This window comes from Lontra canadensis, unplaced genomic scaffold, assembly GCF_010015895.1.
Source record: "Lontra canadensis isolate GAN:19392208 unplaced genomic scaffold, GSC_riverotter_1.0 scaffold143, whole genome shotgun sequence".
Taxonomy (NCBI): Eukaryota; Metazoa; Chordata; class Mammalia; order Carnivora; family Mustelidae; genus Lontra; species Lontra canadensis.
In genome coordinates, this window is record NW_022631137.1 from 1,592,728 (window position 1) to 1,620,603 (window position 27,876).

Consider the following 27,876-nt stretch of genomic DNA (forward strand, 5'->3'; position numbering starts at 1 on the left):
CTATTTTGTGATTTATATGTATATATACACACACACATACAGACACACACACACACACACACACGCACACATACACATATATACATGTATATGAAAATCAGATTTGCTACATGTTGCTTGGAATTTTCACATGGATGTCCATGAGGGACCCTAGTCTGTAGTGTTCTTTTTGTTTAAAGTTTTTTATTGTTATTGTTTTGGTTTTGTTGTCAGAGTAATGCTAGCTCTTAGAATGATGTTGCAAGCAGCTCTTCTTTTTTGATTTTCTATAAATGTGTTTTTTTCAAATTTATCAGTAAAGTCAATAGGGCCTAGAATTTTCTTTGAGGGAGATTTCAAACTATAAATCTAATTCATTTACTAGGTATCAGGTAATTCAGATTATCTCATTTTTTTTTGAGTGAACTCTCTCTTCACCTTTCCAGGAAATTGTCCATTTCATCCAAAAGTTTGAATTGCATGGCATACAGTTATTCAAACTCTTATCATCCTTTTAATGTCTGTAGTGATGTAAGATCTTTCATTCCTGATATTCTAGTTTGCATCTTCTCTCTTCATTTCCTAAGCCTGGCCAAAAGTTTATTGATTTTATTGATCTTCTCAAAGAACCAGCTTTCAATTTTATTGATTTTCTCTATTTTTGGCCTGTTTTCTCTTTTGTTGATTTACATTCTGATATATTTTACGTCCTTTCTTCCAGTTACCCTGTGTTTAATTTCCTCTTTTTCTACTGTCTTCAGGAAAATGAAGTAACTGACTTGAGACCATTATTTTTATTTTAAAAAGTTTAATGCAGGGCACCTGGGTGGCTCAGCGGGTTAAAGGCTCTGCCTTCAGCTCAGGTCATGATCCCAGGGTTCGGGGATCAAGCCCCACATCAGGCTTTCTGCCTGCTTCCTCCTCTCTCTCTCTGCCTGCCTCTCTGCCTACTTGTGATCTTGGTCTGCCAAGTAAATAAATAAAATCTTTAAAAAAAAAGTTTAATGCTATAAATTTCTCCCAAGTACTGTTAGTAACACCCCACAAAATTTGATGCACTGTATGTGCCTTTTCAACCAGGTCAATGTCTATTTTGATTTCTCTTTAGATTTCCTCTTTGACTCTTGAATTACTTATAAGTATGTTGCTTAGTTACCAAGTGTTTAGAGATTTCCCTGTTATCTTTCTGTCATTTATTTCTAATTCAATTCCACTCTGATCAAAAAATACCCTCTATGACTTTAATTCTTCTAAAAGTATTGATTTTTTGTTGTTGTTTTTTGGGGGGGATTTTATCTGTTTGTTTTCTTAATAGTCCAGTCTAGAATAGGGCCTCTTGGTAACCTTTCCATGCATACTTCAAAATAATCTGCATTTTGCTATCTTTGGGTAAAGAGTTTCAAAATTGCTAATTAGGACAAGTTGATTAATAGAGTTATTCTACACTCTTTTGTTGTTCTATATTTTCTATATATTTTCTATATACGTAGTGATTTTTTGGCTATTTATTCTACCAGTTATTAAAAATCTAGAACTGAAATCCCTGGCTACTTCTCCTTACTGTCTGTTCCAGTACCATTTACTTCAAAGTTGTATTATGAGGTGCATAAACATTTAAAACTGCCTTGTCCCACTGACTAACTGGCCCTTTTACATTATGAAACAACTTTCTTTATCCCAGGAAGTATTTTTTTCCCCTAGTATCTATATGAGATTAATATTGCTACTCCAATATTCTTTAGTGTTAGCATGATATATCATTTTTTCCATTTTTTATTGCTAACTTATTTGTGTGTTTCTATTTAAAGTTTGTTTCTTGTAGACAGTCTATAATTGGGTCTTGTGTTTTACTCTTTATAACAATCTCTGTCTTTTAACCTAGCATATTTGGATCATTCATAATTTAATGTGATTATTGATATGATTAGGTTAAAATCTATAATCTTTTTATTAGTTCTATCTGTTCCTCATTCCCTTATCTTCCTTTCCCATCTACTTTTGGATTAATTGAATATTTATGTGATTCCATTTTATCCCCTTTGTTGGTTTTTAGCAATTACTGTGTTTTACCATTTTAATGGTTGATTTAGAATTTATAACACACACTTTTTAAGTTAAAAATTATTTATAACTTTCAAAATAATTAGAAATTCAGGGGGCACCTGAATGGCTCAGTGGGTTAAAGCTTCTGCCTTTGGCTCGGGTCATGATCCTAGGGTCCTGGGATTGAGCCCCGCATCAGGCTCTCTGCTCAGTGGGAAACCCTGATTCCCTTCCTCTCTCTCTGCCTACTTGTGATCTCTGTCTGTCAAATAAATAAATAAAGTCTTAAAAAAATAATTAGAGATTCAGAGAGTTGCAAAGACATTACAGAAAGGTCCTGTACCCCCTTTACCCAGTTAGTGATATTGATAATGCATTGGTTATATCTTTTAGTATACTGTAGCATAATATCATTACCAGGTACTAATATCAATATAATGTGTCTATATAGTTTTATGCCATGTTATCACATGTGTAGATTTGTGTAACAACTACTACAATCAAGATCAAAACTAATTCATCACAATAGGGACCTCCTTCTTGTTACTCCTTTATAGTCACCTCTTTTTGTCTCTTCATCCTTAACTCCTGACAACCATTAATTTGTTCTTTATCTATAAAATAGCAACAAACAACTGGATGCAATTATTTTGGCCAGGAAGAGGGACATAAGTTTTCACTTCTCTGGGATAAATACCCAGAAGTGTGATTGCTGGGTCATGTGGCACATGTACATTATTTTTTAGGAAACTACCAAACTGTAGAAGAGTTGTCACATTTTATATTCCCACAAGCAATACATGGCAGTTTTTCTGTATCCTTGTCTGCATTTGGGATTGTCTCTATTGTTTATTTTATCTGTTCTAATATGTGTATGATACCTCATTACGTTCTTAATTTGCATTTTCTTAATGGCTAATGATGTTGAACATCTTTTCACATACTTGTTTGCATCCATATATCCCTCTTTGGTAAAATATCTCAAGTCTTTTGTCCATATTCTAATTGGTTTTATTTTCACTGTTGGCTCTTGAGACTTCTAAAAATATATTTTAGATATTAGTTCTTTATCAGACATCAAATTTGCAAATATTTCTTCCCAAACCTTTCTGGTATCCCAACAAGCTGTTCACAGAGTAAAAATTTTTAATTTTGATGAATTCCAATTTATCATCTTCTTTTCTTTTATGGATATTCCTTTTTGCTGGCATGTCACCAAGGCTTAGGTCCTCAAATTGTTCTCCTCTGTTATTGCCTACAAGGTTTATGATCTTATATTTTACATTTAATCTGTGATTCACCTTGAATGATTTTTTTCTTAAGAAATGTGAAATTTAGGTAGAGGTTCTTTTTTGTTTTGTTCTTTGTTTTTTGTTTGGTTTCTGCCTATGGATATTTGGATATTGAATTGTTCCAGGACCATGTGTTGGAAGAAAAACCTATCTTTCCTCCACTGCATTGCTTTTGAATCATTGCCAAAAATCAGTTGGCCACACTGGTGTGGAACTCTTTCTGTGTCCTCTATTCTATTTCACTTCTCTGAGTGGCTATCCCCCAGTAAATACCGTATAGTAATGATTACTGGAGCTATGCAATAAGTCTTGACTGGGTGAACTGATTTTCCCCACCTTCTTCTTTTTTAAAATTAAACAGCTATTCTAGTCTCTTTGCCTTTTCATGTAAATTTTAGAATAATCTTATCTATACCTACAAAAAAGTCTTGCTGGGATTTTGATAGGAATTGCATTAAATCTGTATAACAATTGGGGGAAATTTGCATGTTTACTACGTTGAGTCTTTCAGTCCATGAACACAGTATGTTTCTCCATTTATTTAGATCTTTTCTTTCCTTCATCAGCATTTGGACATTTTCAGCATGCAAGTCTTGCATGTATTTTGTTAGGTGTACACTTAAGTATTTTACTGTTCGGAGTGATTATAAGTGGTATTGCATTTGAAAGCTTAGTTTCAATGTGTTTATTGCTAGAATATAGAAATACAGTAGACTTTTTGCATATGATCTTGTATCCTATGATCTTGCTGAACTTAGAGTCCACAAAATGCTTTTTCTTGGTAGATTCCTTGGGATTTTTCTACATAAACCATCATGTCATTCACCAATAGGCACAGACTTATTTCTTCATTCATAATATGTCTATCTTTTATTTCAATTTCTTATCCTTTTGGGCTAGCTAGAACTTCCATAATATGTTGAAGAGCAAAAGGTATTTTGTTCATGATCTCAGGGGGGAAATTAGTCTTTCACCCTTAAGCATGATATTAGTTGAAGGTTTTTTGCATATGTTATCAATTCAAGGAAATGCCCTGGGTGGGTATTCAATTTTGTCAAATGTTTTCTCTGTACTAACATGATCACACTTTTTTTTTTCCCTTAACCTATGAATATGGTGGATTAAACTGATTGATTTTTGAATATTGAAACACTGTTGCATCCATGAAAGAGTCCCCGCTAGGTCATGGTTTATAATTGTCTTATATATTGCTGAATTCTACCTGCAAATATTTTGTTAAGTATGTTATATCTATATTCATGAGGGATTTTAGTCTGTAGTTGTGGGGTTTTGTTTTTTTTTCCCCCTTTCTGTACTGTCTTTGTCTGGTTTTGAGGTCAGAGTATAATGGTTTCATAAAATAAATTGGGTTATGGCCCACCCTTTTCTATTTTCTGGAAGATGCTGTGCAGAATTGGTATTAATTGTTCTTTAAACACTGGTAGAATTCTCCAGCAGAGCCATTTGGACCTGCAGTTTCTTTCTGGGAGAGTTTTAAAATTATGAATTAAATCTCTTTAATAGTTACATCTCTTTTATATGGGGTGAATTGCGGTAGTTTGCATTTTCCAACGAATTGATCTATTTCATCTAAGCTGTCAAATTTATGTGTGCAGAGCTATTCATAATATTCCTTTATTATCCTTTTTAACATTTGCAGTGTCTATAGTGATACCTTCTTTCATTTCTGATATTGGTCATTATTGCCTTTTTTTTTTTTTCCTGTCACTCTTGCAGAGGTTTGCTCTTGCTCCAATCTTGATTATTTCCTGCCTTCTGCTTGCTTTGGATTTATTTAGTTGTCCTTTCTCTATTTCTTTGAAGTGGAAGTGTGTATTACTAATTTTAGACTTCTCTCTTTTTTATGGAAAGCATTCAATGCTGTACATTTCCCCCTTGGCACTGCTTTAGCTATATCTCACAAGTTTTGATAGATTTGTATGTTTATTTTCAGTAAGTTAATGTAATTTTTAAATTTATCTTGAGACTTTTTCTTTGACACATGGATTATCTAATTCATTATTTAGTTTCCCCAAGTGTTTAGGAAGATTTTCTTGTGATCTTATGTCCAGGACATGGTCTATCTCAGTATATGGTCTATGGGCTCCTGAAAGTAATGTGTATTGTGTTGTTTTGGAGTGTTTTCTATTACGCTACTTCCTGTTGGTTGGTTGGTGCTGAGTTCTTCTTTATCCTTGCGGATATCTTATGGCTGTTCTATCATTTCTTGAGAAAGGGATGTTTATGCTTCTGATTAAAATTATGCAATCGTATTTATTTATTTTAGTTCTATTAGTTTTTGCTTCATATTTTGTAGCTCTTTTATTTGGTGGTACATGTTTAGGAGTCCCATAATTATCTCCTGGGTTTGGACTCCCCTCTCCTGTACTCTGTCCTAAGCAGAATAGATGCTGTAATCCCTGGACAACCAGTTCTGATCTCTCAAGGCAGGGGGACCACTGAGTTTCACCTGTACAAACTTTCTCTCTGCATGGAATTTTTTTTTTTTAAGTAGGTTCCAGGGGCTTGAACTTGTGACCCTGAGATCAAGACCTGAGCTGAAATCAAGAGGTGGGCGCTTAACTGACTGAGCCACCCAGCCACTCCTGCATGGAAACTTTCTTAAAACAAGCTAGTGGAGCTCAATGGGTTAAAGCCTCTGCCTTCTGCGTGGGTCATGATCCAAGGGTCCTGGGATTGAGCCCCTCATAGGGCTCTCTGCTCAGCAGGGAGCCTGCTTCCCCCTCCCCCTCTGCCTACCTCTCTGCCTACTTGTGATCTCTCTCTTCCTGTCAAATAAATAAATAAATAAAATCTTAAAAAAAAAAAAACAATAAGCTAGGGCAATTATGGGGCTCACCTCACTTTTATTCTCTCTCAAGAGTCACTGTCTGTCCTTGCCTAATGTACAGCCACAGACTAAATGTTTGTCCTCCCCCAAATTTCATATGTTAAAACCTAACTTCCAGGGTAAAGGTATTCAGAGTTGGAGTCTTTGGGAGATCATTAGGTCATGAGGGTGGATCCCTCGTGAATGGGATTAATGCCCTTATAAAAGAGACCCCAGGGATCCCTGCCCCTCTACTGTGTGAAAAGATGACCATCTATGAACAAGGAAGTGGACTGTCACCAGACACTGAATCTGCTGGCACTGTGATCGCTGACTTCCCAGCCTCGAGAACTGTGAGAAATCAGTGTCATTTTATTTATAAGCTACCCAGTCTATGAGACATATTACATATACATATATATATGCAGCCCAAATAGACGAAGACGTATGATGTTATGCAAACTATTGTTGCATGCATTTTGCTCATTATATAGTCATTTAAGTTGAGACATTAAATCTGGTCCCTGTAGTTCCATCTTATCCAGAGCTACAAGTTCAATCTCTCTCTTTAGAATTATTGAAGGAAAGAAAATCTAATACCCTTTGTGCTGCTTGTTTTCCATTGTGGAGACACATGACTATACACACAGGCACAGTTAGCATTTATTTAACACTATGCTCTGGACCAGGCACTCTAAGGGATGTTCACTCACTAGCTTATCTATTAAATATTTTTAATTACAAGCCCGCATAGCTTCTCCCATCTCTAGGAAATATAGAGCATTTTGCTTAAGAAAAGTCTATAGTACTCTAAATAGAATGGGTTACTAACAAAAATATAAATAGTCCTGATAGAAAACATTTCCTTTTTTTTTTCAAAGATTTCATTTATTTATTTGACAGAGAGAGAGAGAGAGATCACAAGTAGGCAGAGAGGCAGGCAGAGAGAGAGAGAGAGAGGAGGAAGCAGGCTCCCTGCTGAGCAGACAGCCTGATTGTGGGGCTCAATCCCAGGACCCTGAGATCATGACCTGAGCCAAAAGCAGAGGCTAAACCCACTGAACCACCCAGGCACCTCAAAAAACATTACCCTTTTATTAATAATTTTTTTTTTAAATCCCACACTTTTGACACAGACATTCAGGGGGAATGAATACAAGAAAGTTTAGTGGCACCAGGCAGGAGTTCTTTTAGTCAGCTTGGCAGGGCAAGAAACAACAGGGCAGTTCTTCCAATTTTTAATATTTGCTTTCTATTTCAATACTGTAATGCATGCTTACCTGAATACCCAAGATTTCTTCTAGTCTTTGCCTTGTAGTTTAAACCAATAGTTAACCCTTGTTAACCTTTAGACTTCCAAAAATAGTAATAATGAATAAGGGCAGGGGAAATAGTAATTAAACTTTGGTAAGAAAAATGTGGAAGATGCAAAAATATTATAATTCTTTGTCCATTCAAATTATAACACCTTATTCATTGCTTGTTCTAGCCAGATTTCCTTAATTCTTGCCAATACTGTATATAGCATTGCCTCTCATTTCCTCTATTGTAAGCCCCACGAAGAGAAGATCATGTCTGTTTTATATACTATTGGTCCTTCAGTGCTTACCATAATGTCTGATGCATATAGACACTCATTGAACACTGCTAAATGAGGCTCTCCTTTTCCAGAGAGTCTGCAGGTGAGGGATACATGGCAGATACAGGGTATGCGGGCTGTTAACTCGTCAATGCCTCACCCATGGCAAAGATCACTAACTGATCATGGCACTCCCTGCTAAATCTACACCTAGCCATAGAATCCATTACTTCAGACTCCAAGTAAGCCACTCGTCCAGCCCCTTTCCTCTTTCTGATGTATCCACACCTGGAATTCATAGCATATGATTAAATGATCTTCATACATGGTCTGAGGAGGGGAGAGTATAACAGAGACATGATACAAATAACAACCTCTCGGGGCACCTGGGTGGCTCAGTGGGTTAAAGCCTCTGCCTTCGGCTCAGGTCATGATCTCAGGGTCCTGGGATCGAGCCCCGCATCAGGCTCTCTGCTCAGCGGGGAGCCTGCTTCCCCCCCCCTCTCTACCTGCTTCTCTGCCTGCTTGTGATCTCTGTCAAATAAATAAAAAAAAAAAATAACAACCTCTCCTTCTACATTGATTTTCTATGTTGACAAATGGGAGTGAGTTGTATTTGCTTATGCCCCCATTTCATGGCTAAAATTATTTAAAGCAACAAAAGAAAACCATATATAGGTTGGAAAATATTTAGATAACCACGTTGATGCTTCCCCCAATCCCTTTCAATGAACAAGTTAATCCATCTGAACAGCCAAACCAGGGGGGGGAAAAACATAGTTATTCCAACAACTGAAGCCACACCCCTTATTCTCCAACCATCTGCTTATTCCAAGTAGTCAAGGGAGGGGGGCGTCTGAACTGTGGAACTAATGGTCCAGTCCCAGAATTCACTTCTTCATATTTCTGTTTTCCACAATGGGAGAGGACCACCACCCTTGGCTCCTTCTCCTCCCTCTCATTCCACTCAGGGCCTTTTACAGTGGACTCCTTTAAGGTCTTCTCATACCCAGGCTTGAGCTTCTGGGGCAAATGCAACCCCAGAGGGGTAAGAAATAGTTAAATGATGAACAGGAGCTGCCACACAGAGGGCTCTGAATAAATGGCTGTTAAATAATGACTATTTCTGAAGACTCACTTTCTAATGGGTACTGCATTAAGAATGACCTATCTATAACTTTCCAATACTTAAAAAAAAAAAAAAAAAAAAGCCTTGAACAGTAGGTGCAAGAGTTTAACCAACTTCCCCAGTCTACCCGGTTAGTGAATGGCTGAGTTCATTGTGGAGCTCAGGTTTATTTAACTCCCACGCCCACATTCTTTTCACTATGAACCATATGCCTCCTGTCCCGTTAGAGACCATGTTCATTAATTGCATCTAGCAATAAATCACCAATTTTATTCTTAAAACACTTCTTAATAACTCACAAGCCATCAAAACTACTGAAAAATTACTCTTCTTTTCTTCCATTTTATGTGTCCATAGTTTGTAAGAAATGTTTTCCATGTTTTTAAGTGGAACTTAGATTGGAGCACAGGAAGATAGGAGCAAAGGAAGAAAGTGGGAGGAAGAAAAGGAAGAGAAAGATGAAAAACAGTATTGAGGTGCCACCAGTAGACTCTTCCTTGCAAGGAAGGTATCTGTAATGGAGAGAAGAGGAGCTATACCAGAAAAAATATCTGAGTAATAGAGACATCATCCCAGGCAGGTTTACTTCTTTATTTAGAATAGCAGAAAAGAGCACAATCTCCAGATTGACTTGGATTAAACTCCCAGTTAGTGCATTTATTCTTTGGGGCAATTTGAATAAACTACTTAACGTCCCATACCCAAGTCCTCATCTGTAATGTTTGGGTATGAATACCTTCACCTCAGGTTTACCATGAGAATTAAATGAGATAATCCAACGTAAGGGAACTGGCTACATCATCCAAATGTTCAGTAAATTCAAGCTGTTATGATCAATGATTAGCAATTTTGTGAATTCAAAACTCAGCCCAGAGGATATTCTTTTCATCCTCTTGAACAAAGCAAATACATCTATACAAACCCTTACACACTCTGTGCTCAACAAAGGGCATTTATAGACATTCAATGAGAGTTGAGCGGAGGGGTCAGACTTCACACAATGGTCAACCTGCATGGATGTGGGCCAGGATCCGAAGCACAGAAAGAGTTGAAATACAGCTGTTAAACTCTGTGTAATTCTGGTAGAAGTCCATGCAATATAATAGTAAGACTGGGACCTCACATTCAGGCAGACTGTGTGGAAGTGCTCCAACTATGGCAAGAAGAAATGTAAACATGCACTAGAAGAAGGAAGGTAAGATGCTTAGGTGCTTAGGACTGAGCCCTGAACCCCACAAACTCTCAGACAGACTTGAGCTTTATAGCAAGCCTTTGGGCAAAGATGCTATCCAGACTATTTGATAACCATTATCCACATCGCATGGCACCACACCGGTCAGAACAGACACTAGTCCTGACTCCTGGCCAAACATCAGCTCTGAAATGAGACTCTACGTTTCTGTCTACCAGCAAGTCTCAGCGATGGGGTTATCTCTGTCAGATTCTAGAACTTGGGTTTGTTTGTTTGTTTGTTTGTTTGTTTGTTTTGATTAATTAATTGATTGTTTATTGAGGGGTTATTTTAAGACTTTTTTGGGGGGCAGTTTTAGGTTCACAGCAAAATTAAGAAGAATGTACAGAAATTTCCCATTTATCCCCTGCCCCCATATATGCCTCCCCCACTATGGACACCCCACACCAGACTGGTACATTTATTACAGCTGATGGGCCTACACTGACCCATCATCACCCAACGTCCACAGTTTTCACTTAGGGTTTCATGTTAGGGTTACATATCCTATGGGTTCGGACAAATGTTTAATGACACGTGTCCATCAGTACAGTATCATACGGAGTATTTTCTCTTCCTAAAAGAACTCGGGATTTTAACTGCTATAGGCTATAACCACCATTTATATGTCCTACATATTAATTATTAAATGGTTCATTACAAAAATATTTGAGTAGCCTGACTTAGCAAATTCTTCTGTTGCCCTAAGAAAGCCCACAATGAAACCTTCTTTATTTAGTTTTCGGGAGGTTATAACACTCAGTGGCTGCCACTGACAGACGCGCTCTCTGCTCTGATACGTGGGCTGTATGAAGCAGGAAGTGCCTCCCTCATGTGGGAGGACTCTACACATGCTTAAGGCATAGGTCTTTTCCCATTACACTGAATGCCACATTTCAAAAACAAAGTTCGCCTGGCTCTGGCACCTGTGAACAAATGCACAGTTAAAAGCCCACTTTCTAATAACATAGAAGAGGTACCGTGTTGGTTGTTCATTATTCTCATTTTTATATTTGCACGTATTTCAGGGTTACTGATATTTATGAATTTCTTTTTTTTCTTTTTTTTTTTTTTGGTGTCCTGTATGTCAAAGGGAGACCTACACGTTGGCATCTCTTTAACCCACTGAACCACCCAGGTGCCCCATGTTGGCATCTCTTAATAAGTTAACTTTAAAAAAAAAAAAAAGAGGGGCGCCTGGATGGCTCAGTGGGTTAAAGCCTCTGCCTTCGGCTCAGGTCATGATCCCAGGGTCCTGGGATCGAGCCCCGCATCGGGCTCTCTGCTCAGCAGGGAGCCTGCTTCCTCCTCTCTCTCTCTGCCTGCCTCTCTGCCTACTTGTGATCTCTGTCTGTCAAATAAATAAATAAAAATCTTTAAAAAATTTAAAAAAATAAAAAAAAGATTAACCATTTTTAAAATTTTAAAAGTGCCAATAATTTGTGATCCCATTTAAAATGTGTAAAATTAGCCTCGACTTTATACGCAAATTGGTATTTTCATCATTGATCGTAACATAGAACAACACATAGATCGACAGACCTTAAGATATGAACTTGTTTTGGAAAGTTTAAGTAATGGCTGCCTAAGGTTAAAAAAAAGAGAGAGAGAGAGAGAGAGAAACCACGAATTATTTACTCTTTAAAAATACAGGCATTCAGCACGCACATACGGCTGCAATGATAGAATGTACTTGTTCTCCCACAGCATAAATCAGGCTTATGTGCTTTAGGCAACGGAGGATGTCAACATTCCATATAAATGCTAAGCATTCACCTTGTTCTTCCCTACAATGCTGCTGCCCTTCTACTGCCTTGCACACCACACCAGTGAATGTGGATAATTTGCCAGATGATGGTGGAAATTTGCCTCTTCAGGATGAAGAGCAACGGCCTGTCACACCAAATCTCATCTAGCTTAACATCCCACGCCATTTCCCTGGAAGAGCCATTCAATGAGCCAGGTGACCCCACTCTCCTTGACCACGGACCCCAGTGCGGGTGCAGTGCCACTGACTGGCCCAAGGAGGTCAGAAGCCTTGGGGCAGCACATTCTTAGGAAGGCGCGCTGACTCCATCAGAGGCTTTCTCTCTCCCCTGAGAATTTGACCTGGGGCCCAGGGTTCAGAGACACTGAATGCCACGGGTGTCACTGCATTGTGGATTCTTGACCAGTTTGGTACCACTCTTACCCAGGTATGCACCAGCTATGGCTGTAGAGAAGCGGAAACTAGGAGGAAGCAGGGAAAGTGAGTCAGTCAGAGAGATGAGGTTTGGATGTGCACAGGGAAGAGTAGCGGAGGCCATGCAGAAGTTGAAGTGAAGAGAAGGTGAAGGAGAAGGGGAAAAAAGGAGAACAAAGGGGTAGATTTCTAGTTTCCTAGCTTGACTGCTCACAACTGGGTTCCCTGAAATTCTCTTGGATCCTTTAAAAATGTCCCCCATTTTTTTAAAAGATTTTATTTATTTATTTGACAGAGAGAGACACAGTGAGAGAGGGAACAAAGGCAGGAGGAGGGGGAGAGGGAGAAGAAGGCTCCCCGCCAAGGAAGGAGCCCGACATGGGGCTCGAACCCAGGACCCCGGGACCATGACCCAAGCTGAAGGCAGATGCCTAATGACTGAGCCACCCAGGTGCCCCCAAATATGTCCCTTTTGATTCAAATTAGTGTTAGTAGGCTGGGCTAACCTCCTACATTACTCCTTTATGTCAGGTTTTTACGGATTGTGAAAGAAAACACAGGGACACACAAGATACTCAGTTCCCTTGGATTCCCCCAGAAACAATGAGCCAGGGATTTGAGAGCAAGTTGTTTATTTGGGAGCACAGGGAACCCAGTAGGGGAAGAAGGAAAGTGTACAGAAAAGAAAAGACACCCTTTACTAAAGGGTCCACCAGGATGCCAGCAACAACAATGGGTTGATCCTGTGAGGAAACCAGCAAAACATGTGGCTCAACGTCATCCCGCACAGGAGGCCAGGGAGCAGGGGTATTTACACACTAACTCATAAGAGTCATTAGCTAAAGACTGTTCCCTGGGGTATTAAATCCCCCACAGTTCTGGTCTCCTCTGTTCACAAACCAAGCAACTTCCCACAATTCTGATAAGAGCCCTCAGTCAGAGAGACACCCTGGAAACTCGAAGTCTACAGAAGGTCAGAGAAAGGACAAGCCCAGAGGATGGGTAGACAGGGGAGCAGCATTCTGCAACAGATGAGATTTGGGGTCACTGATATTCTGCTCCTAAAGTGTAGGCATGCACTGGACATCAACAGTCCATAATGATCAGTATCTGTCCACACTTATCACAATATTTCCAGATCTCCTTAGTTAGACTGGACTCTATTTCCTCGTCTATCCCATCATTTCACATGAGAGTTAGGCATTTTTCCTCTAGAGCCTGGGACTTCTTTCTTCCCTGTAAACTTACCTCCCTTAGCAACTCTAAATTCCTCAGCAGCCTCACCATACCATTCTCTAATTCAGGCTTTCCAAAGGAAGGATATAATCAGTTTTTGAAAGACAAAGGATATTCCTGTAATAGGAATCCAGAATCTGGTTTCTGATTTGGGTTGCAAGATATAACCCCCCCCCCCCAATCTAGAAAATAAAAGATTTCAACTAAAGCCAGTGGTTCTTAAATACGGGTTTGTGGATCATAATGGGGTTCACGTGGAGCCTATAAAGATAGAAATACCCAGACCCTGTACCTGGGAATTCTGATTCAGGAAGATAGGCTGGGGTCTAAGCATCTTGAAGAAAGTCTATTTATGGTTCTGCTCCTTAGCCAGGTGCCAGAAACTCCTAATAAATGGCATGAATCTGCAATCCACTGAAAAGCCATTTTGGTCTTATTATCTCTCATGATGACCCTGAAAATGGTCTGGGGCTACAGGAGAGTGGCATTTCATGTAAACATCCTCACTTAATGATTAGTGAAGATGTGCCACAAAATGACCATTCTCCTTATTAACCAATGACATCACTATCATCCCTGAATCTAAGCCCCTTTTCGGAGCTATATATATGAATCCCACATATTTACTGCTTACTGTATGATATACTTCATGTTCTAAAATTGACACAAGTAAAATCAAATGAATTCTTGTCACCCATATGATGAGATGAATCTCCCTGTCCTTGAGAGTTAAGTGCACTGGTGAACAATTCTACCATCTCCCCATATAAAGCCTTTACATTTTTTCAGGCTTTGTTCCCATGCCCCCTCCTCCTCTCCAGATAGGAAAAGAGTTATAATTATTTTGGCTTCTTTCAGGGAAGCAAATACTTAAATCAAAGCAAGCAGGGATGGCAGAGGTGGAGAAATGTGTTTGTTTTTTTTTTTGTTTTTGTTTTTTTAAAGAATTTATTTATTCACTTGACAGAGAGAGATCACAAGCAGGCAGAGAGGCAGGCAGAGAGAGAGGAGGAAGCAGGCTCCCTGCTGAGCAGAGAGCCCGATGCGGGGCTCGATCCCAGGACCCTGAGATCATGACCCGAGCCGAAGGCAGCGGCTTAACCCACTGAGCCACCCAGGCGCCCCGAGAAATGTGTTTTTAACATACAGCCCAGGCATTTCTAAAGAGCATCAAGATTATCCCCATGGTTATTTCTAAACCCTCCAAATTATTTCCTGGAGGAAAATGTTGAAGAAGTCAAAGCACTTGTCAACACACTAAGACCTCAAGTTTTGATGAGCCATTCTCTCTTCTTAAAGTGAGGCACTCTGTACAAGTTTTAGGAGGACCTCATCAGGAGTCATTCTCTGTTCTCAACAGGTTTCTCCCAAACCTCATTTGTCTTATGAGTACTTCAGCACTTAACCATTAGAAGTATCAGCTCTTCCACAGAACCAGAAACAAATCTGGTTTGACCTAAGTTAACACAGAAGACGACTTTACAATCTAACTTGCAAGTAGGTAGACTTGAGTTCTCATATCTAAATTACCTTCTGACAAACAAATACAAAGTTCTACAGATATTAACTTAGAGCAGAAGGAAACAAGTTCTACAGACAGCCAGGAATCCGTCGGAAACATTTTCTACTCTAGGTTTTGATTGTACTCCTGGAGGCAGAATTATTAGCCCGTACAGGCAGCTATAGAGAGACACTGTCTTGGTTTCTATGGGTCCAGATTTGCATTTTAAAATTTTCTGTTGGATTCCTTTAAAGGCTCATGGAGACTACCTTGCGCATCTCATTAGCCATCAGGATGCCTGTAGAATTGCAGAACAGGGCAGGTGCTTGAGAAACAATTTCTGAAGAAATGAGTGAGTAAATTAGATTCACTATGGGTGTCACACCACACTGTACAATAAAATCAAATGGGGCATTTTCAAAAACCCTGATGCTAAGACCCTAATCTTTGACTAATTAAATCAGAACCTCTGGGGCTTGGTGACGCCTAACATATATATTGATATATATTGGGGAAACAGTTACATGTCATATATACATACATACATATGTGTGTGTGTATATATTTTATATATATATTTTATATATATACGTTATATATATATAATATTTTAGGCAATTCTATTGTGCAATGATTGCTAAGAAAGAAGAGATCAGAATGATCATATAAACTAAGCCCCTTACTATAGTATTTCCATTTCAACAGAAGCTACTCATATATGAGGGCCTTGCGGTTACCTAAAAAACAGGATCAAATAAATTATTTAAACTCAGCCCCATATGATTTGTTGATTGTGTTAAATGCAATGGGTGCTGATAAAGTGGCCCTCCTTTGACTCAGAGTATTTGTGTGTATGTGTGTGTGTACTTGCGTACATACCTATGTGTGTATATACACACACGTGTATATATAAAATTTATATATACATATGTATACATGTATACATATGTATATATAAATTCAGTTAATGTTATATATATGTACATATGTATATACACACATGATGTGTATATACGATATCCATACATGATGTATATATACAAATATGATGTGTATTTACACATGTGATATGTGTGTATACATCTATGATATATCTACATATATATACACACAGATGTCACATTAACTAAAATTTTGTCAGTCCTTCTCTATTTTGAATGGTACATGAATTAGATTAACTATCCCGATTATGCAGAGAAATTTAGCTTAATGACCTACAATTACTTTAATGGCTTTGAAATTCAGAAGGTAAGGAGACACTGTGTTTCTTCCATTGAGCATTAAATATAAAATGCGTCTGATTGACTGTCATGAAAACCCAATTTTATTGCTGTTCAAATTATTAAGAATCAATATCCGACATTAGCCAGCATGGGGAAGCTCAAATATAAGGCAGTGTCTGAGAGCAGCATTTCCCTATATTGAGTAATTGTGCTTTGTGTGGGGGATAATGAGCTGTTTGCTGCATGTCACCACTTCAGATGCACTGAGAATTAACAACTTTATCTTCCCTTTATATTATGTAATAAAAGGGATTACTTCATAGAGATGAACAATTCTCAAGGTTATGAAACATTCAAAATACAGTTGGGCTCAAGGAATCTTGCTTCCTCTATAAGGACAGAGAAAGAACAAGACATTGGATTTTAGCTGTTTACACAAGAGAGAAATTTGCTCAAGTTATGTTTTTAGTTATTTGATGAGTAAACTGCAACCTTGTATTTCCCCAAGCTGAATATTGCTTAAAGGCATGTACACTACACCAAAGCCGTCTTGCAGAAGCGTCCCTTCAGATGATACAGCAACTGTAGGAACTGGTACATCTTGAAGAAATTTGCCAAACACATAATGAAAGGGAATGAGAAAAATAGTAAAACAATAATAATAATAAACAACACAATGTTAGACATTTGTTGTGTATTTACTATATGGCTGGTCCTATGATAAGAGCCTGACCTCATTAACTCATATAAGTCTCAAAAGAAACTGATGTAGGCAGACATATTGCAGATGTCCCCATTTTACAGATAAGGAAGCCAGAGGAATCTAAAAGAATTTCCTTTCTCCCCCATCTCTAAGTGCCTAAGTGGTGCAGCTGAGATTCCAAAATAGACTGTAGGATTGCAGAATGGAATCGGGTATATACTACACTACGAGAATGGCCTCTGCTGTACCCTAGCAGGAAGAACAGGGAAACAAAGTAAAATACAATGGAACACTGATGACTGAATGCCTGTGAGCACAAAAATGGGATGGATGCTACTGAAATGAACAAGGTACTTCATGCAGGTCCCCCTGCATGTCAGCCTATTTGGTAAGTGTGCCTGCGGGGGGTGTCTACGTGGACATACTCCTCATCACCCCCTTGGAGGACAGAGAACACCCCAACCCAAATTCATACTGAAACTCGGCATTGTTGTGGAATTCTACTCAAACAGATCCCCCAGGAGCTATTTATACTGTTTCCTTTCCCCTCATTAAAGTCCTGGCTCAGGCTAATAAATCAGTGTACAATTTGTGTATAATCTAATTTTTGCCTTGTGCTTCATCTGGTGTAGGTGGAAGCAAGGGAAAAATGAAAAAAAGCAACAACTGTAAAATGAAGACTAATGAGAACTTGGATCCTTAAGAAAATATCCTTTAGAAATGCCCAGAAATGTCCAATCTGCACTTTGGGGTTGTCGGAACTGGAGGAAAAAAAAGAGTCTGACCCCTTTCTTCTGTGGAATTGTGACTTATGGTTTGTGATTTGCCCTCACAAATCTGCACGTGTGTGTGTGTGTGTGTGTGTGTGCCTGCCCTCATGTACATATGTGTATATGTATTTATATGTATATGTTTTTATAATAAATAATCAAATAAAAAAATAAAATATATATCCATATATCCAAATACTTAAAAGTGATGATGAATTTTTACTGTATGCCGTTATTTCCCCGGGTGGCGCACAGGCTGTGCCATTAGGAGGTGTTAACTATGTCCTGGGAGTGTCCTCTATTTCTCTTCCCAGACATTTATAGCACAGCCAATAATAATTCCCAAACCACCCCCAAATCATCCCACAGAAAACGTGGTGTTCCTTAAAACTAGCCAGATATATTAGGTACCCGGGTAGGGAACATAGCAATTACATAAGTTAACAGTATTCAAATATGTAAGTTGAAGGAGGAAGCAACCACAGAAAAAGAAAAGGAAAGCAGGCCTGCATGTTCAAGGTTCCAATCCACAGATGCGTCACTCACCTTGGTCTCTGGGCACGCACACGTGTTCGAAATCACAGCATTTGCTGAGGCAGTAGAATATGACAAGGGAAGTGGCTGTTTGTTTTATTTCATTTTATTTTTTTAAAGATTTTATTTATTTGACAGACAGAGATCACAAGTAGGCAGAGAAGCAGGCAGAGAGAGAGAGGAGGAAGCAGGCTCCCTGCTGAGCAGAGAGCCCGATGCGGGGCTCGATCCCAGGACCCTGGGATCATGACCTGAGCTGAAGGCAGAGGCTTAACCCACTGAGCCACCCAGGCACCCCAAACCATTATAATTTGATGTCAGTTTGTCTGCTGCCAGTCCATCTTCACCTACTTATGAACAGGAACAGCAAGACCAGCCCTAAGACAAGTCATAATTCCACCTCATTTACAAAGGGGGGGGGGTCTTTTTTTGCAAGTGCAGAATTTGGTTTTGTCCATTTACAGGAAGTAATTGGAAAGGTCATGAATTAAGATCTAATGGAAGAAAACAGAAACTACAGAAAGCAGGACTATCATGAAGCCCCCAAAATTTCCCTCGGTGGGGGAAAACCTGGTCAAGTTCTAGAGAACTGTTCTGGGTGAGATCTTGCTACACATAAAGCATGGGAATTCATTTTTTAATAACAGTAAAAAAAGGAAATTTACTGCCCCCTCCTGGTTCTGTAAAACAAAGTTCTATTATATTTAACACTGAATAACATAATTATGTAGGAGTCAACACTGAACAAATCTTAGTTCCTCTCTCTTAGCTGAGAGAGCAAGGTTGATTTGCAATTCTGCAAGGATAATGAAAGGGCCAGTGTTATTATTTAATATAAAAAATAGATTTCCTGGTTTCTCTCAAGTGTTTATCACTGGATACAGGGAACAATATCAAACTGAATTACCAAGCATCATCTCTGATAAATCAAATGAGCACTGCTGGAAAATGACAAACTGTGTGTGCAACCCAATGCTTGAAGAGAATACATAGCCCCATAAAATAGCTTAAAATGATAGAATTTTCTCCATTTGGGGTTCGTTTACATAAGAAAGGGAGAGAAATATACGCTGGAGGTGGAGTTTCAGCACTGGTGACTAAGCTAAGCTCCTACATGTTGAGTGTGAAGCAAAGACCACTTCTCCCAGACTATTCAGTGAACGTCTCACATGCCTTCAGCCAAGGGCCAGTGTGGGATCTTTCTGGCTCTCCACTGTCTCCTTGGGTTGTAACTGGGTGCATGTTCTCTGCTTGGCCAGGGAGTGATCTTGGCCATGGAATGAGGCTTGGAAACACGGGTGAGAACCTAGTGCAGGACACTCAGGTCCATAAAGCTAAGACCTTAAGGATATGGTCAGAAAGATTAGGGTCAAGGTGAGACTCAACCAGGTACTAAAAGGATGTCTCCTCAACTGCAAAAGAATAGCTTCATTTGGGACAGAAGCATATTTGTATATTTCACTCTTTGTTTTGAAACTGAAAACTTTTCCTTATAAATATTAATATATCACATAATGAAATAAAAATAGAGACCACAATACAAAATACTAATCAAGACATCCCCCAATGAACATGTACTTTCCTAGAGGAATCCAATTAGTTTTGTGTTTAGAACCTTCTGGAAATGTTAAGTATCTGCAAATAAAAATCTAGAACTGTATTTTCCTACTCAAATAGGAGCCAGCTGTATATAACATTTTCCCGTTTGTATTTTCATCCATAATATATCTTTGAGATCACTCCACAGCAGTTCCTCTAGATCTTTATCTTCTTTTTGTCCACAGCTGCGTGGTACTCCACTTTATGACCATACCTTTTCAAGTTCTCCTCACAACCACTGTGTTCAGTAGGCGCCTACGTTACATCATGGTCCAGGTTCAGAATATGAGGAAACTGCTTGCCCAAAGTCACACAGTACTTAGTAGGGGAGCTGGGATTTAAGTCCCTAGGCCCACATTTTTATCCATCTGCTGCCTTAGTTTGTTTCGGCTGCTATAGAAAAAAAAAAAGTACCCCCCCAAAAAGCCATAAGTTGGGTGGCTTACAAACAACAAACATTTATTCATCATAGTCCTGGGGACTGGGAAGTCCAAGATCAAGGCATCAGCAGATCCAGTGTCTTTGTACCTCATATGGCTACAGTCAGACTCACAGGGGTCTTTAAATAAGGGCGTTAATCTAATTCATGAGGACTCCTCCTTCGTGATCTAGTCAGCTCCCAGAGGCCCCACCTCCCAACACCACCTCACTGAGGGTTAGGTTTCAATACATGAATTGTGGGGGGATACAGACATCTGTATCATAGCATCCACTGTACGATACTGTATTTTTATTTTCCTAAACATTAGCTACTGCTATTATTATAAGTTTTACATTAGCATTAAAAACCAAGACAGATGGATTGTGAGAATACTGGTATCAACATCACCACTCAGAGGATATTGTCTTTCCCTCCCCAAAGCTCTGGCATCTCTCAGATCCTTTCTACTTCACTCTGATGGGACGTACTTAGGGGTGACTAATCAAGTGTCAGGCCCCAGAACTTGCGGCACTCCTGAATTTTCTAGAAGCATAAGGTCCCCTAGTCCCCAACCACAAGTATGCACTGTAGCCCACGGGTGGTCAGACCAGGCACAGATGTCAGTGTGCCATTTGGATTTCTTACTGATGAATATTACAGCCAACGTACCCATCTGGCCGCTGATATAAATAATGTAAAAATGAAGATGTGCCTACATAATTCATGTACTATTGATGAACGGGGCCCTTAATTCAGATTGCTCCTACAAATCATTTAATTATGGGCCACACAACTAAGAGAGAAACAGCATGTTAGCCATGTTTAAATGGGTTTGGTATGGATACGTTCAAGGGCACAAGACAGAAACTCAAGGCCCTCTCAATTATTCTGAAGAAATCTGTGAATTCTCATAAACACCAAATAAGCATCATACTGAACACATGAGACTATTTTCCTGAGCAACATGCCAAGTTTATCTGTATGGTAAAGAGTCCATCAGTGGCCCATAAGTCCCTTTCATTTGGAAGCTGTAGATGGATGGGAATGGTGTTTCCAGCTACTGTACAAATGACGTACTTCCCAAGGAGGCAGCCCAGACAACATGAGACCAGCACCTCACACCCACTAGCAGGGCTATTATAAAAATAAAAATGAAAACTAACAGACAAACAAAAACAGCCTCAGAAAACAAGTATGGACAAGGATATGAAGAAATTAGAAATTTTGTGTGCTATTGGTAGGGATGTTAAATGGTCCAGCTCCAGTGGAAAAGCAATGTGGCCGTTCCCTAAAACACTAAAAATAGACTTAGCATATCATCCAGCATCTCCAGTCTTGGGTTATATACCCACAAAAATGGAAAGCAAGGTCTTGAAAAGAAATTTGTATACCCATGCTCAGAGTAGCGTTATTCACAATTGACAAGAAGTGGAAGTAATCTGAACATCCACGAGTTAGTAAAGTGGGGTATATACATACAATGGAACATCATTCAGCTTTAAACGAAAGGAAAAGATGACCCGTGTTACATCCTGAATGAACTTTGAGGATATTATACTAAGCAAAATAAGCTAGTTAAAAGACCGATTCCATTCATAGAAGGTGAACTAGAGGAGTCATACTCATGGAGACAAAATGGAATGGTGGCTGCCAGGGGCTGGGGCGAGGGAATTGGGAGTTATTTTTAAATGAGTATAAATTTTCAGGATGCCTGGGTGGCTCAGTTGGTTAAGCCACTGCCTTTGGCACAGGTCACGATCCCAGGGTCCTGGGATTGGGTCCCACATTGGGCTCCTTGTTCAGAGGGGAGCCTGCTTCTCTCTCTGCCTCTGCCTGCTTATGCTCTCTCTCTGACAAATACATAAATAAATGGAATCTTTAAAAAAAATGAGTATAAATTTTCAATTTTGCAAAACGAAAAGGTTCTGGAGATTGGTTATACAACAATGTGAATATATTTACCGCTATTTAACTGTATGGTCTAAAATGGTTAAGATGGCAAATCTTGTGTTATGTTTATTTTACCTCAGCTTATCTATATCGATAACTAACATGAAAAGGAGACTGGGCAGCCAGCAGAGGAAGCCTCACATTATTTATCATGCACTGACTCTGCCTGACACTGAGCTAAGACATCTACCTTCATTACCACCGTGATACTTATGTTAAATAGACATTAATAGGCATTTCTCCATCACTTATTGGATCCATCTGTGGTACAGAAACCAACTAAGGTCATGATGGCATCCATTCAGGGTGAACTGGATGGACCCTGGAAATAGAACTGGTGAACCATGGTTTTGCTACCCATTACTGGTGTGGGCTTCAAAAACAACCTTCAGGAGTGCCTACGTCATCAGCCCATATGAAGAGGAAATAAGGCAGCACACTCATGAGTGGAACCCAAGCTTCCTAACCTTTATATGGGTCCCAGTATGTCCTGACTACTACCTGTTCCTAACCCATCCCACATCCCACGTATCTCTCCTTCTCACCCGCGATATACCAGCAATACTGATTTTACATCTGGTCCTTTCCATGCCAAGCTCTTTCCAGCCTCAGGGATTTTACCCTTGCTCTTCTCCCTGCCTGGAACAACACCCTTTCTTAAATTATCCTTGGCTGGCTCCTCCTCTACCTGTAGGTCTCCATTCAAATGTTGACTTCCTCAGAGAGGGCTTCACCTCGAAGCCATCCATTCTAAAAGATGAGCTTCTCCTACCGTCAGGAACTATCACCGCCACCAATGACTGTTTATCACATCACCCTACAGATTCCTTTACATCATTTATCAAAACCTGTTATTATCTTGTTCACATATCAGCTTCTTTATCATCCCTCCCTTCCACTAAAACACACACTTCACAAGAACAAGGATAGGCCAGTGCCATTCAGCACTCCATTCCCCAGAGCCTGGAACAGCACTGGGGTACCCGACACATGGAAAGGACCAATACATAAATATTAGCTACTGTTAAATTTTGTATGGTGACTTTGTAGTAACAAGACAATGGAAGGAAAGGACCAAGATCTCTTGGCAAGAAAACTCAGTATTTAGGCTCTCTGCAGAAATACCCCCACAAGCTGGGTGAGAATTAGTTACTGGCTTTGAAAAGGACAAAGACCTCATGCCTTCACCTCCAGGACCCCTCTGGGCAGAAGCCATTCTCTCTCTGAGTAAATCAAAGGAATATCTGAAGAACTCATCTTTCCTTTGGGTACATGGACAGACTCATAGCCTCCAAACACATGCTAATGATACATCCCTGGTCCAGCAGCACCATCAATAACCAAACCACATGACCGGGGCTCTCAACTGGTTTATCACTTGTCAGCTCCAAAGACACTTGCTGAGCTGACAGGGAGAGTCGATCCGGAATGTGACATATAAAAATTGCTATAATTCTAGGTAAAAAATGACTTAGGTGTCTCAGGCTCACGGACTATCTTAATTCATCTGGTTGACTATGCATGATTTTCGGTTGTTAAATCTCAGCCTCTGAACTTCTAAATTTGGTATTTTTGAACTTGACATAATGAATGCCAAAATGTGTTACAAAGATACACCAACCTGCTCTCAAATTTCTCATGCTCTAGTAGAACAGATTCTATTGTAGGGTGCACAATTCAGTACTATTATTTGAACTACTTTATACACAAAAGCTGGGGTGGGCGTGATTTATCACAAAAATGAAAACTTCAGGGCTTTGGGCTCCATTTAGATACAAGGGCTGACATTCAAATTATTTCAGAAATAAATATATTTTTAACATTTTGTTTTATGTTCAGACCGGATTTTCCCATTCATTGTCCATTCAGGCTGCTATAACAGAATACTGAAGAATGGGTGGCTTAAAGAATAAACAGTTATTTCTAACAGTTCTGAAGGCCAGGAAGTTCAAGACCAGGGCACCAACGGAGTTCATGTCAGGCAGGAGGCCACCTCCTGGTCTGCATGTGGCCAACTCCTCATTGTATCCTTACATGGTCGAGAGCAGAGAGAGAGCACGTACATGCATGCAAGCTCTCCAGTTTCTTCTCATAAAGGCATCAGTCCCATCTGTGAGGACTCCACCATCACAACTGAATCACCTCCGTGGCCCCACCCTTATATAGGAGGTTAGGGTTTCAACATACAAATTTTCCCTTGGTGGGGGGATATATTCAGTCTACAACAGCCATGTACTACAACATGGCCATCAGATATCCCAAGCTTATATCCCATTCATTTAGTGACTCGAGGAAAAAGAATCTCTTTCCTGGTTACATGCCCATTGGTAAGCCAGTCCCCATGTCCAGAAGAATGGGAAAGGCTGAATGGACAAGCCTGGGTCATGGGCAGATATCCAGAGCTCGAGAGAGGTGATAGTTCTTTCTGAATAATAGGAACTGTAAGCTGCTGCTCCCCAAACAATTCTGAGATGGGCTCTGTTCCTAGAAGATGGAAGAGTAGTGCTGGCCAGACAGGCAACAAGCATACAAACAGAATTCTGATATAGCAACAGACACATGAAAATATAGTTGGCCACATACTATGAGAACTGCAGCAAAGCAAAATAAAGCAAAACAAAATGGAAAAAAAAAAACTACTCTTCTGTCATTTGTAACAGTAACAGTATGAGGAAGGTATTATTATAATCCTCATTTTGTAACTGAAGAAATCGGTCCAAGGTCCTTCTTTCCTCTGTGGGATTTACCACATGCCAAAGTAACTCTAAAATCTCTTCTCTGCACCAGGCCCACTGTGCACAGTCATCAAAGTGAGCTCATGCACAGTAGTGGCTCCGTTCATATAGGCCTTGAGGTTTATTACAGTATCTCCTGGAGTGGGCACCGCAGATCTGGTCACTTGTGCCTGGAGGTTCTGCATTAACCAAGGAACCAAGGAAAAAGGGGGCAGCCTATGACTGCAGTCATAGGCAGAAACTGGATCCTTCCTACTCTGGGCCTTCCTACTCTGCTAAGAAATCTGGACAGTATTAGTTAACGTTCTCGTGAAAACACACCATTTTATTTCCTGATTTTGTGTAGCCTGCAAGGGTTTAAAATGGATTCTGCCATGCCACTCACTTCTTTGCAATTCTCAAGATAAAGTCACTCGCAAACAACAAAACAGGCATCACTAGGCCAGGTGAGCAGCTGCATTTTTCCAAGTGTGTTATCTGGGTGGGAGATGAAGCCAAAAAGGAAAAGTCGCTAGAGAAACCAGGCCCAGACAATCTGTTTTTTTAGCTCTTTAAGGCTTCTCAGGAGTTTACGGCAACTGAGGCAATGGAGTTCTGTTAGAGAATAAATTGGTTGGGACACAAAGCTCCTTATAGATTATAACCTCCTTCCTTGCCAATTACAAACTTGGCAATCATTTGTTTATTAACCTGATGGCTTGCTGCATTAAGTAGCATCACATATTTATAATGCACCAAGATAAAGCTGGAGCATTCAAAATCACTAACCCCATCTGTCCCTCCTCACGGTGGTCCCGCACTCTAAAGCACTTTTGAAGATAATTCAATAGAACAGGGTTTTTAAAAAGTTTAAAACTTTCTCCTGCATTGCCTCAGGGGAAGGTTCCCTGTTCTGTGTGTGTGAGTGATAAGGTTTAGCCCCTTAAATTCATTCCGAGGAGTGTGTGTTAAAGTCTTTACTTGGAAACGCTATGGCTTAGTCCCAAGTGGCAGTCAACACTGCACTCACCAGTTCCCACTGCTGCACAGAAACGTCAGAAGTGGCAAAGCTAATCCCAATTACAGTCTTCTCCAGTTATCCCTCCTCCCCATACTTCCTACCTTTCTCTTTAAGGCGTAACTACCACCTCCACAAACATGTCTCCACACCTAGGTTCTTCAGTTCCAATCTATTTCCTCTCTTAGCGTCCCCATTTCCAGTTACCTTCTAGAGACCTAGAGACCTAATAGCCAACAGAATCCTAAATGCAACCTCTGGAGGATGAAGCGTTTGTTATTCCAAGAAACAAAACAGCCGTGCTAATAAGCCACACTGTTTTGAAAATGGCACTGCCCATCTCAGAGTTTTGTAGACTCAAAATCTTGGAATGACCATGTGTATCAGACATGGGGGATATGCCCCAGCATCTCCCCTCACCTTTATATGCTGGCCTGATTTTTAATATGTGAGTGTCCAACACCTGGACACTAAGGGACATTTGACGATGTCTGGGGAGAGTGTTGGTTGACGCAATTGGGAAAGGGTGCTAATGGCCAGGGCTGTTGCTAAACACCCTAAGGTAGACAGGATGGACCCACCACAAGATAAGGGCCCAACACAAACTGTCAACAGTGCTGAGTGTGAGAGATTCCCAGTCTGGAGATTAGAGTTTAAAGGAGTTTGCTAAGAGACAGGAACAGGGAGATTAGCAGTAGCCAGATCATGAAGATCCTCGGGGGACGCTAGGACATTAGCCAGGGAGACAGTTACTATTGAAAAACAGGGAAGTGGTAGGGTCAGAGTTGTATGTGAAGAAGAAAAGATTATCCTGGGCTCCAAGCAGAATATGGGTTGGAGAAAGGCAAGACAGAGAGAGAATATGAGAGTAGTGAGGCAGAGATCGCACAGTCCAACTGCAAAATGGTGTCCTGGACTAAGGAAGTGGATGGAGGAGTTGGAGAGAAGGGGGCACATTTTTTGGAGATCTCGAAAGGATAGAAGGATATTTCTTTCAATTTTTTTTTAAGATTTTGTTTATTTATTTATTTATTTATTTATTTGAGAGAAAGAGAGATTTTTTATATTATATTCATATATTTATTATAACTAAATAAGTATGATTTAGTTATCTATTTAGGGAAAAGAGAGAGAGAGAGAGGGAGAACATACAGGGTGAGTGAGAAGAAGAAGTAGACTCCCTGTGGAGCAGACAGCCAGATGGATGCGGGACTTGATCCCAGGACTCCAGGATCATGACCTAAGCCGAAAGCAGATGCCCAACCAACTGAGCCACTCAGGTACCCCCCACTTGGGAACTATTTTGAGACCCAGAAGGTTACAATATTCTATAGACTGGGTGTTGGCACATAATTGTTCATAGCACTGTTCCATTTTATTCTTTATCCTCATTGTACGTAGAAACAGCCTCTGGTGTCAAATAATGGTGATGGTTACTCTTCACTGAGTGTGTCCCTATCCCAAGCACATCATTAATTCATTTGAGGCTAAGATCTATCTTCCCTTGTGGAACTTTATAATCTAGCGTGTGTGAGTGAGAGAGAGACAGACAGACAGACAGACAGAGAAAGAGAGGCAGAGAGAAAGAAAGGCAGAGAGAGGGAACAAAATCACTAAGACATGTTATGTAATGCTAAATGGTACAGCTAAGAAGCAAAGACGGGGGATGAGAAATGTAGGGAAGTATACTTTTCAATATGGCAAGCTTCACTGAAACAGTAGTATTTGAGGGGTGCCTGGGTGGCTCAGTGTGTTAAGCCGCTGCCTTCAGCTCAGGTCATGACCTCAGGGTCCTGGGATCGAGTCCTGTGATGGGCTCTCTGCTTGGCAGGGAGCCTGCTTCCCTCTCCCTCTCTCCGCCTGCCTCTTTGCCTACTTGTGATCTCTATCAAATAAATAAAATCTTAAAAAAAAAAAGAGTAGTATTTGAGTTAAGACCTAA

The 27,876-nt window shown here is 39.9% G+C and overlaps 1 protein-coding gene and 1 long non-coding RNA gene across 13 annotated transcripts in view; one reads left to right on the forward strand and one right to left on the reverse strand.

Annotated features, from left to right (window-relative positions):
• RBFOX1 (RNA binding fox-1 homolog 1) overlaps window positions 1-27,876 on the reverse strand; it is a 2,042,166-nt gene that overhangs the window by 833,696 nt on the left and 1,180,594 nt on the right. The window lies entirely within an intron of this gene.
• LOC116858868 lies at window positions 9,273-27,584 on the forward strand. Its single transcript, XR_004381029.1, has 3 exons — window positions 9,273-9,284; window positions 15,320-15,324; window positions 27,506-27,584. It is a non-coding gene; the product is annotated as an uncharacterized LOC116858868 (long non-coding RNA).